Source organism: Arachis ipaensis, chromosome B6, assembly GCF_059453495.1.
Source record: "Arachis ipaensis isolate K30076 ecotype BB chromosome B6, ASM5945349v1, whole genome shotgun sequence".
Lineage (NCBI taxonomy): Eukaryota > Viridiplantae > Streptophyta > Magnoliopsida > Fabales > Fabaceae > Arachis > Arachis ipaensis.
This window is the reverse complement of record NC_142441.1, coordinates 48,026,223-48,047,529: the sequence shown is the minus strand read 5'-3', so window position 1 is coordinate 48,047,529 and position 21,307 is coordinate 48,026,223. Positions and strand designations below refer to the sequence as shown.

Here is a 21,307-nt window from a genome sequence, read left to right as displayed (position 1 = left end):
ACTCGGAGGTGGAAGCTTTTGTCTTCCCTTTCCCTTTTTTAGAGGATTCTCTGGTCTTGGGTGCCATCATTGGTAATGGAAAAACAAAAAGCTTATGCTTTTACCACACCAAACTTAAAATATTGCTCGCCCTCGAGCAAGAGAAGAAGGAAAAGATGAAGAAGAAGAAGAAAATATGGAGAAGAGGGGGAGAGGTGTATTCGGCCAAGAAGAGAAGAGAGGGTTGTGTTGTGTGAAAATGAGGAAGAATGGAAGGCTTTATATATGGAAGGGAGGGGGGGTTAGGTTCGGCCATATAGGGTGGGTTGGGTGGGAAATTGATTTTGAATTTTGAATGTAGGTGGAGTTTATGAGGTAGGTTTATGGGGAAGAGTGGATGGATGTGAGTGGTGAAGTGGTGATAGGGAAGAGAGATTGAGGTAATTGGTGAAGAGTTTTGGGGTAGAGTGTTTATGGGATTGTGTGAAAGAAGGGTGAGAAGAAGTGAGTGGAGGTAGGTGGGGATCCTGTGCGGTCCACAGATCCTGAGGTGATCTTGTGGGGTCCACAGATCCTGAGGTGTTCAAGGATTTACAACCTTGCACCAAATTAGGCATGTAAAATGCCTTTGCACACAACTCTGGGCGTTCAGTGCCAGATTGGTGCTTGTTCTGGGCGTTGAACGCCCATTTGTTGCCCATTTCTGGCGTTGAACGCCAGAACCATGCTTGTTCTGGGCGTTCAGCGCCAGCTCTTCTCCAGGGTGCAATTCTGGCGTTCAAACGCCCAGATGCTGCCCATTTTGGGCGTTCAGCGCCAGAACCATGCTCTGTTCTGGCGTTGAACGTCAGCCAGATGCTTCTTAGTGGCGTTTAAACGCCAGTAAGGCCTTCCTCCAGGGTGTGATTTTTCTTCTGCTATTTTTGATTCCGTTTTCAATTTTTATATTTATTTTGTGACTCCACATCATCATGAACCGAATAAAACATGAAAGAACAAGAAAAATATAATTAGATAAATAAAAATTGGGTTGCCTCCCAACAAGCGCTTCTTTAATGTCAATAGCTTGACAGTGGGCTCTCATGGAGCCTCACAGATGTTCAGAGCATTATTGAGACTTCCCAACACCAAACTTAGAGTTTGGATATGGGAGTTCAACACCAAACTTAGAGTTTGGTTGTGGCCTCCCAACACCAAACTTAGAGTTTGACTGTGGGGGCTCTGGTTGACTCTGTTCTGAGAGAAGCTTTTTATGCTTCCTCTCAATGTTTACAGAAGGATGTCCTTGAGTTTTAAACTCAAGGGAGTCCTCATTCAACTAAAGGACTAGTTCACCTCTGTCAACATCAATTACAGCTCTTGCTGTGGCTAGGAAGGGTCTTCCAAGGATGATGAATTCATCCTCATCCTTCCCAGTATCTAGGACTATGAAATCAGCAGGGATGTAAAGGCCTTCAACCTTTACTAACACGTCCTCTACTTGTCCATAAGCCTGTTTTCTTGAATTGTCTGCCATCTCTAATGAGATTTTAGCAGCTTGTTCCCCATAGATTTCCAGTTTCTCTATTACAGAGAGGGGCATGAGGTTTATCCCTGAACCAAGGTCACACAGAGCCTTTTCAAAGATCATGTTGCCTATGGTACAAGATATTACGAACTTTCCAGGGTCCTGTTTCTTCTGAGGCAATCTCAGTTGATCTAGATCACTTAGTTCATTGGTGAACAAGGGAGGTTCATCTTCCCAAGTCTCAATACCAAATAATTTGGCATTCAGCTTCATGATTGCACCAAGAAACTTGGCAGCTTGCTCTTCAGTAACATCCTCATTCTCTTCAGAAGAGGAATACTCATCAGAGCTCATGAATGGCATAATGAGGTTCAATGGAATCTCTATGGTCTCTAGATGAGTCTCAGATTCCTTTGGTTCCTCAGAGGGAAACTCCTTATTGATCACTGGACGTCCCAGGAGGTCTTCCTCCTTGGGATTCACGTCCTCTCCCTCCCTTACAGGTTCGGCCATGGTAATTAATTCAATGGCCTTGCACTCTCCTTTTGGATTCTCTTCTGTATTGCTTGAGAGAGTACTAGGAGGGATTTCAGTGATCCTTTTACTTAGCTGGCCCACTTGTGCCTCCAAATTTCTAATGGATGACCTTGTTTCATTCATGAAACTCACAGTGGCCTTAGATAGATCAGAGACTAAGTTTGCTAAATTAGAGGTATTTTGTTCAGAGTTCTCTGTCTGTTGCTGAGTGGATGATGGAAAAGGTTTACTATTGTTAAACCTATTTCTTCCACCATTATTAAAGCCTTGTTGAGGCTTTCGTTGATCCTTCCATGAGAGATTTGGGTGATTTCTCCATGATGGATTATATGTGTTTCCATACGGTTCACCCATATAATTTACCTCTGCTATTGCAGGGTTTTCAGGATCATAAGCTTCTTCTTCAGAAGATGCCTCTTGAGTACTGTTGGATGCAGCTTGCATTCCATTCAGACTCTGAGAAATCATATTGACTTGCTGAGTCAATATTTTATTCTGAGCCAGTATGGCATTCAGAGTATCAATTTCAAGAACTCCTTTCTTCATAGGCGTCCCATTACTCACAGGATTCCTCTCAGAAGTGTACATGAACTGGTTATTAGCAACCATGTCAATGAGTTCTTGAGCTTCTGTAGGCGTTTTCTTTAAGTGAATGGATCCACCTGCAGAAGTATCCAATGACATCTTAGCTAATTCAGACAGACCATCATAGAATATATCCAGGATGGTCCATTCTGAAAGCATGTCAGAAGGACACTTTTTGGTCAGTTCTTTGTATCTCTCCCAAGCTTCATAGAGGGATTCACCTTCTTTCTGTCTGAAGGTCTGAACATCCACTCTAAGCTTACTCAGCTTTTGAGGAGGAAGGAACTTGGCTAAGAAAGCCTTGACCAGCTTATCCCAAGAGTTCAGGCTATCCTTAGGTTGAGAGTCCAACCATACTCTAGCTCTGTCTATTACAGCAAAAGGGAAAAGCATGAGCCTGTAGACTTCAGGATCTACTCCATTAGTCTTAACAGTATCACAGATCTGCAAGAATTCAGTTAAGAACTGAAAAGGATCTTCAGATGGAAGTCCATGAAACTTGCAGTTCTGCTGCAACAGAGAAACTAATTGAGGCTTCAGCTCAAAATTGTTTGCTCCAATGGCAGGAATGGAGATGCTTCTTCCATGTAAATTGGAATTAGGTGCAGTAAAGTCACCAAGCATCCTCCTTGCATTATTATTATTTTCGGCTGCCATCTTCTCTTCTTGTTCGAAAATTTCTAAAAGGTGCTTGCTTGATTGTTGTAATTTAGCTTCTCTTAGTTTTCTCTTCAGAGTCCTTTCAGGTTCTGGATCTGCTTCAACAAGAATGTTCTTGTCCTTGCTCCTGCTCATATGAAAAAGAGGGACAGAAAAATAATAATAATAGGGGTCCTTTTTACCACAGTATAGAGGTCCCTGTGTGAGTAGAAGAAAAGAAGGAGATGAGAGAGAAAGAGAATTTTTGAAAATAATTTTTGAAAAAGAGTTAGTGATTTTCGAAAATTGTTTTTGAAAAAGGTTAGTAATTTTCGAAAATTAAAATCAAAAATTAAAATAATTAGTTAATTAAAAAGAAATTTTGAAAAAGAGGGAAGATATTTTCGAAAATTAGAGAGAGAGAGAGAGTTAGTTAGGTAGTTTTGAAAAAGGTAAAAAAAAACAAAAAGTTAGTTAGTTAGTTGAAATAAATTTGAAAATCAATTTTGAAAAGATAAGAAGATAAGAAGTTAGAAAGGATATTTTAAAATCAAATTTTTGAAAAAGATAAGATAAAGAGATATTTTTGAAAAGATATGATTGAAATTAGTTTTGAAAAAGATTTGATTTTTAAAATCACAATTAATGACTTGATTGACAAGAAATCACAAGATATGATTCTAGAACTCAAAGTTTGAATCTTTCTTAACAAGCAAGTAACAAACTTGAAATTTTTGAATCAAAACATTAATTGATGATGTTATTTTCAAAAATTAGGAGATAAAGATAAGAAAAATATTTTTCAAAATATTTTTAAAATTTTCGAAAATAACTAAGAAAAATGAAAAAGATTTGATTTTTGAAAAAGATTTTGAAAAAGATAAGCTTTTTAAATTGAAAATTTGATTTGACTCATAAGAAACAACTAGATTTTAAAATTTTTTGAAAAAGTGAACTCAAATTTTCGAATTTTATGAGAGAAAAGAGGGAAAGATATTTACAATTAAGCTTAAGGTTTATTTTATGCACTATTGAGGCATCACCTTCTTCTTGGTGCACGAAATTATGATCATGAATGGCGCCATCAACATGGTACGCTCAATTGTAATCTCAACTTTTTATCACAACTTCGCACAGCTAACCAACAAGTGCACTGGGTCGTCCAAGTAATAAACCTTACGTGAGTAAGGGTCGATCCCACGGAGATTGTTGGTATGAAGCAAGCTATGGTCACCTTGTAAATCTCAGTCAGGCGGATATCAAAAGGTTATGGAGTTTTCGAAAATTTAATAATAAGTAAACATAAAATAAGGATAGAAACACTTATGTAATTCATTGGTGAGAATTTCAGATAAGCGTATAGAGATGCTTTCGTTCCTCTGAACCTTTGCTTTCCCGCTGTCTTCATCCAATCAGCCTTACTCCTTTCCATGGCTGGCTTTATGTAAAGGCATCACCGTTGTCAATGGCTACATCCCATCCTTTTGTAAAAATGGTCCAAATGCTCTATCACAGCATGGCTAATCATCTGAGGTTCTCGATCATACTGGAATAGGATTCACCCTCCTTTTGCGTCTGTCACTACGCCCAGCACTCGCGAGTTTGAAGTTCGTCATAGTCATTCAATCCCAGAGTCCTACTCGGAATACCACAGACAAGGTTTAGACTTTCCGGACTCTCATGAATGCCGCCATCAATCTAGCTTATACCACGAAGATTCTGATTAAGAGATCCAAGAGATACTCATTCAATCTAAGGTAGAACGGAAGTGGTTGTCAGGAACACGTTCATAGGGAATGATGATGATTGTCACATTCATCACATTCAGATTGAAGTGCGAATGAATATCTTAGAAGCGGAATAAGTTGAATTGAATAGAAAAATAGTAGTACTTTGCATTAATCTTTGAGGAACAGCAGAGCTCCACACCTTAATCTATGGAGTGCAAAAACTCTACCGTTTGAAAATACATAAGTGATGAAGGTCCAGGAATGGCCGAGAGGCCAGCCCCCATGATCTAAGAACTAGGCATCCCAAGATGATCAAAAGATCAAAAGATAATCCAAAGATGATCCAAAGATGTCTAATACAATAGTAAAAAGTTCTATTTATAATAAACTAGCTACTAGGGTTTACAGAAGTAAGTAATTGATGCATAAATCCACTTCCGGGGCCCACTTGGTGTGTGCTTGGGCTGAGCTTGAATGTTACACGTGCAGAGGCTCTTTCTGGAGTTGAACGCCAGGTTGTAACGTATTTTTGGCGTTCAACTCTGGTTTGTGACTTGTTTCTGGCGTTTAACTCCAGACAACAGCGTAGAACTGGCGTTCAACGCCCTTTTATGTCGTCTAAACTCGGCCAAAGTATAGACTATTATATATTGATGGAAAGACCTGGATGTCTACTTTCCAACACAATTGGAAGCGCGCCATTTTGAGTTCTGTAGCTCCAGAAAATCTACTTTGAGTGCAGGGAGGTCAGAATCCAACAGCATCAGCAGTCCTTCTTCAACCTCTGAATCTGATTTTTGCTCAAGTCCCTCAGTTTCAGCCAGAAAATACCTGAAATCATAGAAAAACACACAAAATCATAGTAAAGTCCAGAAATGTGAATTTAACATAAAAACTAATGAAAACATCCCTAAAAGTAACTAGATTCTACTAAAAACATACTAAAAACAATGCCAAAAAGCGTATAAATTATCCGCTCATCACAACACCAAACTTAAATTGTTGCTTGTCCCCAAGCAACTGAAAATCAAATAGGATAAAAAGAAGAGAATATACTATAAATTCCAAATTATCAATGAAACATAGCTCCAATCAGATGAGCGGGACTTGTAGCTTTTTGCCTCTTGAATAGTTTTGGCATCTCACTTTATCCATTGAGGTTCAGAATGATTGGCATCTATAGGAACTCAGAGTTCAGATAGTGTTATTGATTCTCCTAGTTCAGTATGATGATTCTTGAACACAGCTATTTTATGAGTCTTGGCCGTGGCCCTAAGCACTTTGTTTTCCAGTATTACCACCGGATACATAAATGCCACAGACACATAATTGGGTGAACCTTTTCAGATTGTGACTCAGCTTTGCTAAAGTCCCCAATTAGAGGTGTCCAGGGTTCTTAAGCACACTCTTCTTTTGCTTTGGACCTTGACTTTAACCACTCAGTCTCAAGTTTTCACTTGACACCTTCACGCCACAAGCACATGGTTAGGGACAGCTTGGTTTAGCTGCTTAGGCCAGGATTTTATTCCTTTAGGCCCTCCTATCCACTGATGCTCAAAGCCTTGGGATCCTTTTTATTGCCCTTGCCTTTTGGTTTTAAGGGTTATTGGGTTTTTGCTCTTGCCTCTTGGTTTTAAGAGCTTTTGGCTTTTTCTGCTTGCTTTTTCTCTTCTTCTTTTTTTTTTCGCTATTTTTTTTCTCTTTTTTTTTCTGCAAGCTTTGTTCTTTGCTGCTTTTTCTTGCTTCAAGAATCATTTTTATAATTTTTCAGATTATCAAATAACATTCCTCCTTGTCATCATTCTTTCAAGAGCCAACATATTTAACATTCTTAAACAACAACTTCAAAAGACATATGCACTGTTCAAGCATTCATTCAGAAAACAAGAAGCATTGTCACTACATCAATATTATTAAACTAAGTTCAAGGATAACTTCGAAACTCATGTACTTCTTGTTCTTTTGAATTAAAACAGTTTTCATTTAAGAGAGGTGATGGATTCATAGGACATTCATAACTTTAAGACATAGTTACTAAATACTAATGATCATGTAATGAAGACACAAACATGGATAAGCACTTAACATAGAGAAAACGAAAAACAGAGAATGTAAGAACAAGGAATGAGTCCACCTTAGTGATGGTGGCATTTCCTTCTTGAGGAACCAGTGATGTCCTTGAGCTCTTCTATGTCTCTTCCTTGTCTTTGTTGCTCCTCCCTCATTGCTTTTTGATCTTCTCTAATTTCATGGAGGATGATTGAGTGCTCTTGATGTTCTACCCTTAATTGTCCCATGTTGGAACTTAATTCTCCTAGGGAGGTGTTGATTTTCTCCCAATAGTTTTGTGGAGGAAAATGCATTTGAGCCATCTCCGGGATCTCATGATGATGAGCTTCATGCATCTCTTGAGATCCATGAATGGGTTCTCTTGCTTGCTCCATCCTTTTCTTAGTGATGGGCTTCTCTTTCTCAATGGGAATGTCTCCTTCTATGAAAGCTCCAGCTGAGTAACATAGATGGCAAATAAGATGAGGAAAAGCTAGCCTTGCCATGAGAGAGGACTTTTCGGCTATTTTGTAGAGTTCAAGGGAGATGACTTCATGAACTTCTACTTCCTCTCCAATCATGATGCTATGAATCATGATGGCCCGATCCACAGTAACTTCGGATCGGTTGCTGGTGGGGATGATGGAGCGTTGTATGAACTCTAACCATCCTCTAGCTACAGGCTTGAGGTCCAGTCTTCTTAGTTGAACCGGCTTGCCTTTGGAGTCAATCTTCCATTGAGCTCCTTCCACACATATGTCCATGAGGACTTGGTCCAACCTTTGATTAAAGTTGACCCTTCTAGTGTAGGGGCGTGCATCTCCTTGCATCATAGGCAAGTTAAACGCCAACCTCACATTTTCCGGACTAAAATCTAAGTATTTCCCCCGAACCATGGTGAGATAATTCTTTGGGTCCAGGTTCTTACTTTGATCATGGTTCATAGTGATCCATGCATTGGCATAGAACTCTTGAACCATTAGGATGCCGACTTGTTGGATGGGTTTTGTTAGAACTTCCCAACCTCTTCTTTGGATTTCATGTCGGATCACCGGATACTCATTCTTCTTGAGCTTGAAAGGGACCTCAGGGATCACCTTCTTCTTGGCCACAACATCATAGAAGTGGTCTTGATGAGCTTTGGAGATGAATCTTTCCATCTCCCATGACTCGGAGGTGGAAGCTTTTGTCTTCCCTTTCCCTTTTCTAGAGGATTCTACGGTCTTAGGTGCCATCAATGGTAATGGAAAAACAAAAAGCTTATGCTTTTACCACACCAAACTTAGAATATTGCTCGCCCTCGAGCAAGAGAAGAAAGAAAAGATGAAGAAGAAGAAGAAGATATGGAGAAGAGGGGCAGAGGTGTATTCGGCCAAGGAGAGAAGAGAGGGTTGTGTTGTGTGAAAATGAGGAAGAATGGAGGGCTTTATATAGGGAAGGGAGGAGGGTTAGGTTCGGCCATTTAAGGTGGGTTGGGTGGGAAATTGATTTTGAATTTTGAAGGTAGGTGGAGTTTATGAGGTAGGTTTATGGGGAAGAGTGGATGGATGTAAGTGGTGAAGTGGTGATAGGGAAGAGAGATTGAGGTGATTGGTGAAGAGTTTTGGGGAAGAGTGTTTATGGGATTGTGTGAAATAAGGGTGAGAAGAAGTGAGTGGAGGTAGGTGGGGATCCTGTGGGTCCACAGATCCTGAGGTGATCCTGTGGGGTCCACAGATGTTGAGGTGTTCGAGGATTTACAACCTTGCACCAAATTAGGCATGTAAAATGCCCTTGCACACAATTCTAGGCGTTCAGCGCCAGATTGGTGCTTGTTCTGGGCATTGAACGCCCATTTGTTGCCCATTTCTGGCGTTGAACGCCAGAACCTGGGCGTTCAGCGCCAGCTCTTCTCCAGGGTGCAATTCTGGCGTTCAAACGCCCAGATGCTGCCCATTTTGGGCGTTCATCGCCAGAACCATGCTCTGTTCTGGCATTGAACGCCTGCCAGATGCTTCTTACTGGCATTAAAACGCCAGTGAGATCCTCCTCCAGGGTGTGATTTTTCTTCTGCTGTTTTTGATTCCTTTTTCAATTTTTATATTTATTTTGTGACTCCACATGATCATGAACTTAATAAAACATGAAAGAACAAGAAAAATAAAATTAGATAAAAATTGGGTTGCCTCCCAACAAGCGCTTCTTTAATGTCAATAGCTTGACAGTGGGCTCTCATGGAGCCTCACAGATGTTTAGAGCATTGTTGATACTCCCCAACACCAAACGTAGAGTTTGGATATGGGAGTTCAACACCAAACTTAGAGTTTGATTGTGGCCTCCCAACACCAAACGTAGAGTTTGACTGTGGGGGCTCTGGTTGACTCTGTTTTGAGAGAAGCTTTTTATGCTTCCTCTCCATGTTTACAGAAGGATAACCTTGAGTTGTAAACACAAGGGAGTCCCCATTCAATTGAAGGACTAATTCACCTTTGTCAACATCAATCATAGCTCTTGATGTGGCTAGGAAGGGTCTTCCAAGGATGATGGATTCATCCTCATCCTTCCCAGTATCAAGGACTATGAAATCAACAGGGATGTAAAGGCCTTCAACCTTTACTAACACGTCCTCTACTTGTTCATAAGCCTGTTTTCTTGAATTGTCTGCCATCTCTAAGGAGATTTTAGTGGTTTGCACCCCATAGATTCCCAATTTGTCTATTACAGAGAGCAAAATACACTATTTATCAAACTTAAACTGTTGCTTGTCCTCAAGTAGCTAGATAAATAAAATAGAATACAAATAATTTAAGAAGCAATAATATCTCAGTGTTTTTGAGTGAAGCTCAGATTCTAATTAGATGAGCGGGACTAGTAGCTTTTTGCTTCTGAACAGTTTTGGCATCTCACTTTATCCACTGAAGTTCAGAGTGATTGGCATCTATAGGAACTCAGAATTCAGATAGTGATATTGATTCTCTTAGTTCAGTATGTTGATTCTTGAACACAGCTACTTTATGAGTCTTGGCCGTGGCCCTAAGCACTTTGTTTTTCAGTATTACCACCGGATACATAAATGCCACAGACACATAATTGGGTGAACCTTTTCAGATTGTGACTCAGCTTTGCTAGAGTCCCCAATTAGAGGTGTCTAGGGTTCTTAAGCACACTCTTCTTTTTGCTTTGGACCTTGACTTTAACCGCTCAGTCTCAAGTTTTCACTTGACACCTTCACGCCACAAGCACATGGTTAGGGACATCTTGGTTTAGCCGCTTAGGCTGGGATTTTATTCCTTTAGGCCCTCCTATCCACTGATGCTCAAAGCCTTGGGGTCCTTTTTATTACCCTTGCCTTTTGGTTTTAAGGGCTATTGGCTTTTTGCTCTTGCCTTTTGGTTTTAAGAGCTTTGGCTTTTTCTGCTTGCTTTTTCTTTTTCTTTCTCTATTTTTTTCTGCAAGCTTTTGTATTCACTGCCCTTTCTTGCTTCAAGAATCAATTTTATGATTTTTTCAGATTATCAATAACATGTCTCATGTTCATCATTCTTTCAAGAGCCAACATATTTAACAGTCTTAAACATCAAATTCAAAAGACATATGCACTTTTCAAGCATTCATTCAGAAGACAGAGAGCATTGCCACCACATATAAATAATTAGAATTTATCTTATTAAAAACTCGAAAAAATATTGCCTCTTATTCTAAAGAAATCCATCTATTTTATTCATGTTTAATGATGATGATAAAATTAAATTATAGCTCAATTGGGGATAAAATCAAAAATATAGATACTAATTACTACTATATGACTCCTAAGGTAAAACTAAAATAAAAACAGTTATCACAGAGTTAAGGCTAAGATTGGAATTTAACAACCTTTGTTCTGGGAAGTGGATGTTCCTCTAATCTGCGGGGTGCTTGGTCCTTCAAGAGATAATTTCTGGCGCTTCAATTCCCTTAAATCACGCCCTTGCTCCTCCTGTTCTTTAAGCAAATAGCAAAGAATGCTACTTTGTTCCTTCTGTTCTTTCTGTATTTGTTCCATAGCTTCTTGCATCTTGGTGATAGATGTTTCAAGATACTCCAAGTATTCAGATTGAGGGATTTCTGAGAGAATTTCCTGTGTTCTCTTCTTGATGGGGTCATCCTGTGCTTGTTGTTTTTCCATTGATGCTTTGGTGATTGGCCTCTCAACTGAGATATACTCAGTTATTCCCATCCTTACTCTAGCGTCCTTACAGAGCATAGAAATCAAGCTTGGATAAGCCAACCTGGCATCTTTGGAATTTTTGTTTGCAATTTTGTAGAATTCAGTTGAAATCAGTTGATGAAATTCCACTTCTTTTCCCATCATGATGCAATGGATCATCACTGCTCTTCTAATAGTGACTTCCGAATGGTTGCTAGTGGGCAGCAGAGAATGCCCAATGAAATCCAGCCATCCTCTGGCGACTGGTTTGAGATCTTCTCTTTTGAGTTGATTTGGGACACCCTTCGTGCTGGTGGTCCACCTGGCTCCAGGGATGCATATATCCTCTAGAATCTTATCCAGGCCCTTGTCTGTTCTCATCATTCTCCTATTGAAGGAGTCTGGATTATCTTTCAGCTGAGGTAGTTTTAAGATCTCCCTGATCTTGTCAGGGTGGGTATGAACAATCTTTCCTCTGACCAAGGTCTGATAGTCATAGATAGCAGATCCAGATAGTCTTTGCCTGTCTGTATGCCACATATTAGCATAGAACTCCTGGACCATATTCCTTCCCACTTTCGTTTCAGGATTAGCTAGGATCTCCCAGTTCCTGATTCGAATTTGCTCCTGGATCTCCGGATATTCGTCTTCTTTCAGATCGAATCTAACTTCCGGGATCACTGATCTTAGACCCATTATTTTGTAATAATGGTCTAAATGTTCTTTAGTTAAGAACTTCCCTTGATTCCAAAGTGGTTTTGGAACGCTTTCTTTCTTGCCTCTTGGAGAGGGTTGTTTTCCTTTAGGAGCCATGATCTTAGTGATCACAGATAAGCACACCAAACTTAGAGGTTTGCTTGTCCTCAAGTAATAAAAAAAAGAAAGGAGAGGGAGAGAAGGGGAGCTAGGGGCAATGGTGGATGGGAGGGGAGGGAGGCCGAACCCATATTTAAAGGGAGAGGGGGTGGGTTTTCGAAAATAGGGAGGAAGATTAGATAGAAGATATGATTTTTAAGAAAAATTTAAGTATGATAAGAAAAGATATAATTTAAAATTGAAAAGATATGAGAGATATTTGAAAAAGATAAAATTGGATTTTTGAAAAAGATATTGATTAGTTGAAAAGATTTTTGAATGAAAAGAGATAGATTTGTTTTGAAAATTTTGAAAAAGAGTTGAATTGGATTGAAAAAACATTTGTGCTTATGGATTAAGATACATTTGATATTTTTAAAATAGGGTTTTTAGAAAGTAGGGATTTTAGAAATCAGGGTTCTTAACATGTTTATGCAAGAAATCATGAATTGAAACATGAAAATCAAATTTAGAATGAAAAATGTGAAGTAAAAAATGAATTCACCTCCTTCCCACCATCCTGGCGTTTGAACGCCCAAATGCTGCCTCTCCTGGGCGTTCAACGCCCAGCTGCTGCATATTTCTGGCGTTGAACGCCAGGAACTCCTTTGTCACTGGGCGTTTTTCTGAACGCCCAGGACGCTGTAAATCTGGCGTTAAACGCCCAGAAGGAGCTTCTTTCTGGCGTTTAACGCCCAGATGGCTATCCTTACTGGCGTTCAACGCTCAGTGGATGCTTCTTTTGGGCGTTGAACGCCCAAAATAGACTCTTACTGGCGTTTTCTTGCCAGTGATCCTTTTTTTTCTTTGTTTTGTGTGCAGAATCCTTCTGTAACCCTGTGAACTTATACAATTGACTCTTTACCTTAGTATCAGTGAACTTTATATAAACAAATAAAATCAAGAATAGGGCAAAATGCTTAGAGGAAGTGATGCCCCATGGTTGGGTTGCCTCCCAGCAAGCGCTTCTTTATTGTCTTTAGCTGGACCTTGCTGAGCTTTTAATCTAGCTTCAGCCTTGAGCACTCTTGCTCAACATTGCCTTCAAGATAGTGCTTGATTCTCTGTCCATTAACAATGAACTTCTTATCAGAATCACTATCTTGAAGCTCCACATAACTATATGGTGATACACTTGTAATCACATATGGTCCCCTCCACCAGGACTTCAGTTTCCCGGGGAATAGCCTGAGCCTAGAGTTAAACAACAGAACCTTTTGTCCTGGTTCAAAGATTCTAGATGACAGCTTTCTGTCATGCCACTTTTTTTATTTTTCTTTGTAAAGCTTGGCATTTTCGAAAGCAGTGAATCTGAATTCCTTTAGCTCATTTAGCTGGAGAAATCTTTTTTCTCCAGCTAATTTGGCATCAAAGTTTAGGAATCTAGTTGCCCAGTAGGCTTTATGTTCCAGTTCTACGGGCAGGTGGCATGCCTTACCATACACAGGTTGGTATGCAGAGGTCCCTATAGGAGTCTTGAATGCTGTTCTGTAAGCCCATAGAGCATCATCCAAGGTTCGTGCCCAATCCTTTCTACGGGTACTTACAGTCCGTTCCAGGATTCTTTTTAGTTCTCTGTTAGAGACTTCAGCTTGCCCATTTGTCTGTGGATGATATGGAGTCGCCACCTTGTGGCGAATCCCATACTGGACCATGGCAGAGTAAAGCTGTTTGTTGCAGAAGTGAGTGCCCCCACCACTAATCAGTACCCTGGGGACACCAAACCTGCTGAATATATGTTTCTGGAGGAATTTCAGCACTGTTTTAGTATCATTGGTGGGTGTGGCAATGGCCTCAACCCAATTTGATATATAGTCAACTGCCACCAGAATATAAGTGTTGGAGTATGATGGAGGGAAAGGCCCCATGAAATCAATACCCCATACATCAAACAACTCAATCTCCAAGATTCCTTGTTGAGGCATGGCGTAACTGTGAGGCAAATTACCAGCTCTCTGGCAACTGTCACAGTTACATACAAACTCTCGGGAATCTCTGTAGAGTGTAGGCCAGTAGAAGCCACATTGGAGGACCTTGGTGGCTATTCGCTCACCTCCGAAATGACCTCCATATTGTGACCCGTGGCAATGCCATAAGATCCTTTGTGCTTCTTCTTTAGGCACACACCTACGGATTATGCCATCTGCACATCTCTTAAAGAGATAAGGTTCATCCCACAAGTAGTACTTTGCATCAGTAATTAATTTTTTCTTTTGTTGCCTGCTGTACTCCTTGGGAATGAACCTTGCAGCTTTGTAGTTTGCAATGTCTGCAAACCATGGTGTTTCTTGAATGGCAAACAAATGTTCATCCGGAAAGGTCTCAGAGATTTCAAGAGAGGGGAATGACGTCCCTTCTATTGGCTCTATCCGGGACAGATGATCAGCCACTTGGTTCTCTGTCCCTTTTCTGTCTCTTATTTCTATATCAAACTTTTGCAGAAGCAACACCCATCTTATGAGTCTGGGTTTTGAATCCTGCTTTGTGAGTAGATATTTAAGAGCAGCATGATCTGTGTACACAATCACTTTTGATCCTACTAAGTATGATCTAAACTTGTCAATGGCATAAACCACTGCAAGCAATTCTTTTTCTGTGGTTGTGTAATTTTTCTAGGCATCATTCAAAACACGGCTAGCATAATAGATGACATGCAGAAGCTTGTCATGCCTCTGCCCCAGTACTGCACCAATGGCGTGATCACTGGCATCACACATTAGCTCAAATGGTAATGTCCAGTCTAGTGCAGAAATAACTGGTGCTGTGACCAGCTTGGCTTTCAGCGTTTCAAACGCCTACAGACACTCTGTGTCAAACACAAATGGCGTGTCAGCAGCTAGCAGATTGCTAAGAGGTTTTGCGATTTTTGAAAAATCTTTTATAAACCTCCTATAGAATCCTGCATGCCCCAGAAAGCTTCTGATTACCTTAACATTGGCAGGTGGTGGTAATTTTTCAATTACCTCTATTTTTGCTTGATCCACCTCTATTCCCTTGTTTGAAATTTTATGCCCAAGGACAATCCCTTCAGTCACCATAAAGTGACATTTTTCTCAGTTTAAAACTAGGTTGGTCTCTTGGCATCTTTTCAGAACTAGTTTCAGGTGATCAAGACAGGAGTTGAATGAGTCTCCATATACTGAGAAGTCATCCATGAAGACTTCCAGAAATTTTTCCACCATATCAGAGAAAATAGAGAGCATGCATCTCTGGAAGGTTGCATGCACATTACACAGCCCAAATGGCATCCTTCTATAAGCAAACACTCCAAATGGACATGTGAATGCTGTTTTCTCCTGATCCTGGGGATCTACTGCAATCTGGTTATAGCCTGAGTAGCCATCCAAAAAGCAGTAATAATCATGACCTGCCAATCTTTCTAGCATTTGGTCTATGAATGGTAAAGGAAAATGATCCTTTCTGGTGGCTGTATTGAGCCTTCTGTAGTCAATACACATGCGCCACCCTGTAACTGTTCTTGTAGGAACCAGTTCATTCTTTTCATTATGAACCACTGTCATGCCTCCCTTTTTGGGGACAACTTGGACAGGGCTCACCTAGGGGCTGTCAGAAATAGGATAAATAATCCCAGCCTCCAGTAATTTGGTGACCTCTTTTTGCACCACTTCCTTCATGGCTGGATTTAGCCGCCTCTGTGGTTGAACCACTGGTTTAGCATTATCCTCCAATAAGATTTTGTGCATGCATCTAGCTGGGCTTATGCCCTTAAGGTCACCTATGGACCACCCAAGAGCTGTCTTGTGTGTCCTTAGCACTTGAATAAGTGCTTCCTCTTCCTGTGGATTTAAAGCAAAGCTTATGATCACTGGAAAAGTGTCACCTTCTCCCAGAAATGCATATTTTAGGGATGGTGGTAATGGTTTGAGCTCGGGTTTAGGAGGTTTTTCCTCTTCCAGAGGAAATTTCAGAGGATCTTTCATTTCCTCTGAATCCTCCAAATCAGGCTAAACATCTTTGAAGATGTCTTCCAACTCTGATTTGAGACTCACAGCCATGTTGATCTTCTCTACCAAAGAGTCAATAAGATCAACTTTCATGCAATCTTTTGATGTGTCTGGATGCTGCATGGCTTTGACAGCATTCAACTTAAACTCATCATTATTGACTCTCAGGGTTATTTCCCCTTGTTGGACATAAATGAGAGTTCGTCCAGTTGCTAGGAGGGGTCTTCCTAAAATGAGAGTGGCACTCTTGTGCTCCTCCATTTCCAGCACTACAAAGTCAGTGGGAAAGGCGAATGGCCCAACTCTGACAATCATGTCTTCAATCACGCCTGATGGGTATTTAATGGAGCCATCAGCAAGTTGGAGACATATCCGGGTTGGTTTAACTTCTTCAGTTAAACCAAGCTTTCAGATAGTAGATGCAGGTATTAGGTTGATGCTTGCCCCAAGATCACATAAAGCTGTCTTGGTGCAATTACCGTCTAATGTGCATGGTATCAGAAAACTCCCAGGGTCTTTAAGCTTTTCAGGAAAGCTTTTCAGAATGACTGCACTGCATTCTTCAGTGAGGAGAACTCTTTCAGTTTCTCTCCAATCCTTCTTATGGCTCAAGATCTCTTTCATGAACTTGGTATAAGAAGGTATTTGCTCAAGTGCCTCTGCAAATGGAATCTTTATTTCAAGAGTCCTGAGATAATCTGCAAAGCGAGCAAATTGCTTATCCTGCTCTTCTTGGCGGAGTTTTTGAGGATAAGGTATCTTGGCTTTATACTCCTCAACCTTAGTTGCTGTAAGTTTATTTCCTACAGAAGTGGTTGAAGAAGCCTTTTTAGATGGGTTGTTATCAGCACTTGTGTGTGTCTGATCCCTCACTGGCAATTGAGTGCCAGAGTTAGAAGCTGGAGTGACGTTAGACGCCAGCTCCTTATCTGTTCCTGGCATTTGAACGCCAGAACTGAGCTTCTTTTGGGCGTTCAACGCCAGATCCTTGCTTGTTTCTGGCGTTGAACGCCAGTCCTGAGCATAGTCTGGGCGTTCAGCGCCAGCCTTCCACCCAACTTCTGGCATTTTAGTGCCAGAATTATTTTTCCCAGGGCTCTTACTGTCCTCAGATGGATTTTGGGTGGTTTGCTCATTTCTTGGTTTCCTGCTGCCTTGAAGTGGGGTATTTAGTGCTTTCCCACTTCTTAACTGAACTGCTTGACATTCTTCTATTATTTATTTTGACAGCTGCTGCTTTGTTTGCTTTAATTGTACTTCCATGTTTATATTAGCCATCCTTGTCTCTTGTAGTTTATCCTTGAATTTAGCTAACTGTTTTGTTAGAAGATCCAATTGCTGATTGAATTCAGTAGCTTGCTCTGCAGGACTGAGTTCAGCAGTTACTGTTTTAGCCTCTTCTTTCATGGAAGAGTCACTGCTTAGGTACAGATGCTGATTTCTAGCAACTGTATCAATGAGCTCTTGAGCTTCTTCAATTTTCTTTCTCATGTGGATAAATCCACCAGCTGAGCAATCTAGAGAGATCTGAGCTCTTTTTGTAAGCCCATAATAGAAGATGTCTAACTGAACCCACTCTGAAAATATTTCAGAGGGGCAGTTTTGTAGCATCTCTCTGTATCTCTCCCAGGCATCATAAAGAGATTCATTATCTCCTTGTTTAAAGCCTTGGATGTCCAGCCTTAGCTGTGTCATTCGTTTTAGAGGAAAGTATTGATTCAGGAATTTTTCTGTCAGCTGTTTCCATGTCCTTATGCTAGCCTTAGGTTGGTTGTTTAACCACCTTTTAGCTTGGTCTTTTACAGCAAATAGAAACAGTAATAATCTGTAGACATCCTGATCTACTTCCTTATCATATACTGTGTCAGCAATCTGTAAAAACTGTGCCAGAAACTCTGTAGGCTCTTCCTGTGGAAGACCGAAATACTGGCAACTTTGCTACACCATGATAATGAGCTGAGGATTCAACTCAAAGCTACTGACTCCAATGGAGGGTATGCAGATATTACTCCCATATGAAGCAGTAGAGGGGTTAGCATATGAGCAGAGTCCTCCTGGACTGTTCATTTCCACTTAGATCCATGATGGAGAAAGGGAGATGATGTAAAATGAAAAATTTATTTTTATTTATTTATTTATTTATTTAATTATTTCGAAAATAGAGTAAATTAAAATAAAATAAATAAAAATAGGTGAAGATTTTCGAAAAAAAAATGAGGAGAGAGAAAGTGGTCAAGAAGTTTTGAAAAAGAAATGATTTGAAAAAGATTTTAAATTTTTGAAAAAAAAATCTGAATTTTAAAAATAAATTTCGAAAATTTGTTTTAAAAAATAGAGAGAAAAGATATTTTTGAATTTAAAGAGGAAAGAGAGAAACAATAAGATAGCACAAGATTTAAAATTTTTAGATCTAATGCTCCTTGTTTTCGAAAATTTTAGAGGAAAAATACCAAAGAACACCAAAATTAAAAATTTTAAGATCAAGACACAAGAAAAACTCAAGAACACTTTGAAGACTCACAAGAACACAAGAACATGAAGAAAGAACACCAAACTTAAAATTTTTAGAAAACCAAAATAAAATTTTCGAAAAACAAAGGAAAATCAACAAGAAAACACCAAACTTAAAGTTTGGCATGAGATTTAATAGAAAAATTATTTATTTTTTTTTAAGAAAAATTTTTGAAAAGAAAATAAAAGACTCTGACCCAAAAGACAAAAATTTCCTAATCTAAGCAACAAGATTCTCCGTCAGTTGTTCAAACTCAAACAATCCCCGGCAACGGCGCCAAAAACCTGAGATTATTATTATTATCAGTTGTCTTTCCTGCTGATTCTTTTCCTAGACTTTCTTTTTGTTTTATTTTCAAAAATTTTTCAAAAAAAAAACTTTCAAAAATTTCTCATCTGTTTTCGAAAAAAAAAATGTTTTCAAAAATATATTTTTCTTCAGAATTTTTAAGAATGAATTCTAGTGTTTCATGAAGCATGGCTGGCTATAAAGCCATGTCTAAATTCTTTTGGACTGAGGTTTTGGCTTAAAATTGAATGAATTACTCTCATGTTACATACTAAAGCTTGGCTGGCTATTAAGCCTTCATCTTTCATTTTTCGAAAAATTCATGCATTCATAGTGTTCCTCATGATCTTCAAGTTGTTCTTGGTAAGTCTTCTTGTTTGATCTTGATGTCTTCATGTTTTGTGTCTTTTCTTGTTTTTCATATGCATTTTTGCATTCATAGTGTCTGAACATGAAAGATTTCTAAGTTTGGTGTCTTCATATTTTCTTTGCATATAAAAATTTTCAAAAATATGTTCTTGATGTTCATCATGATCTTCAAAGTGTTCTTGGTGTTCATCTTGACACTCATAGCATTCTTGCATGCATTCATTGTTTTGATCTAAAATTTCCATGCATTGAGCATTTTTAGTGTTTTTCTCTCTCATCATAAAAATTCAAAAATCAAAAAAATATCTTTCCCTTTTTCTCTCTTAAAATTTCGAAAATTAGATTTGACTTTTTAAAAAATTTTTAAAAATCTAGTTGTTTCTATGAGTCAAATCAAATTTTCGATTTAAAAATCTTATCTTTTTCAAAAATCAAATCTTTTTAATTTTTCTTTTTTATTTTCGAAAATTATAAAAATATTTTTCAAAAATCTTTTTCTTACTTTTATCTCATAATTTTCGAAAATATCATCATCAATTAATGTTTTGATTCAAAAATTTCAAGTTTGTTACTTACTTGTTAAGAAAGATTCAAACTTTGAGTTCTAGAATTATATCTTGTGATTTCTTGTGAATCAAGTCATTAATTGTGATTTTAAAAATCAAATCTTTTTCAAAACCAATTTCAATCATATCTTTTCAAAAATATCTTCTTATCTTATCTTTTTCAAAATTTGATTTCAAAATATCTTTTCTAACTTCTTATCTTCTTATCTTTTCAAAATTGATTTTCAAATTTGTTTTAACTAACTAACTAACTTTTTGTTTGTTTCTTATCTTTTTCAAAACTACCTAACTAACTCTCTCTCTCTAATTTTCGAAAATATCTCTCCTCTTTTTCAAAATTTCTTTTTAAATTAACTAATTATTTTAAATTTTGATTTTAAAATTTCAAAAATTACTAACCTTTTTCAAAAACTATTTTCAAAAATCACTAACCCTTTTTCAAAAATAATTTTCGAAAATCCTTCTCCCTCATCTCCTTCTAATTATTTATTCATCTACTAACACTTCTCTTCATCTCACATCACTGCCCCTATCCTTACCCTTGTGTTTGGATTCTTCATTCTTCTTCACTCCTATTCCTTTTCTTCTTCTACTAACAATAAGGAACCTCTTTACTGTGACATAGAGGATTCCTCTTCTTTTCTTGTTCTCGTCTCTTTCTTATGAGCAGGAACAAGGAAAAAGGCATTCTTGTTGAAGCTGATCAAGAATCTGAAAGGACTCTGAAAAGGAAACTAAGAGAAGCTAAATTACAACAATCCAGAGACAACCTCATTGAAAATTTCGAACAAGTAAAGGAGATGGCAGCCGAACCCAACAACAATAATGCAAGGAGAATGCTTGGTGACTTTACTGCACCAAATTCCAATTTACATGAAAGAAGCATCTCCATCCCTGCCATTGGAGCAAACAACTTTGAGCTGAAACCTCAATTAGTTTCTCTGATGCAGCAGAACTGCAAGTTTCATGGACTTCCATCCGAAGATCCTTTTCAGTTCTTAACTGAATTCTTGTAGATATGTGATACTGTTAAGACTAATGGAGTAGATCCTGAAGTCTACAGGCTCATGCTTTTCCCTTTTGCTGTAAGAGACAGAGCTAGAGTATGGTTGGACTCTCAACCTAAGGATAGCCTGAACTCTTGGGATAAGCTGGTCAAGGCTTTCTTAGCCAAGTTCTTTCCTCCTCAAAAGCTGAGCAAGCTTAGAGTGGATGTTCAGACCTTCAGACAGAAAGAAGGTGAATCCCTCTATGAAGCTTGGGAGAGATACAAAGGATTGACCAAAAAGTGTCTTTCTGACATGCTTTCAGAATGGACCATCCTGGACATATTCTATGATGGTCTGTCTGAATTAGCTAAAATGTCATTGGATACCTCTGCAGGTGGATCCATTCACCTAAAGAAAACGCCTGCAGAAGCTCAAGAACTCATTGACATGGTTGCTAATAACCAGTTCATGTACACTTCTGAGAGGAATCCTGTGAGTAATGGGACGCCTATAAAGAAGGGAGTTCTTGAAATTGATACTCTGAATGCCATATTGGCTCAGAATAAAATATT

The 21,307-nt window shown here is 38.9% G+C and overlaps 2 non-coding genes across 2 annotated transcripts; one reads left to right on the top strand and one right to left on the bottom strand.

The window, feature by feature from the left end:
• The first annotated feature begins 2,761 nt into the window (after window positions 1-2,761).
• On the top strand, window positions 2,762-2,869 carry LOC148555457 (small nucleolar RNA R71). Its single transcript, XR_015886822.1, has one exon. It is a non-coding gene; the product is annotated as a small nucleolar RNA R71 (small nucleolar RNA).
• An 18,076-nt stretch (window positions 2,870-20,945) lies between these two features.
• On the bottom strand, window positions 20,946-21,053 carry LOC148555456 (small nucleolar RNA R71). The gene has a single exon (XR_015886799.1). It is a non-coding gene; the product is annotated as a small nucleolar RNA R71 (small nucleolar RNA).
• Window positions 21,054-21,307: the final 254 nt, after the last annotated feature.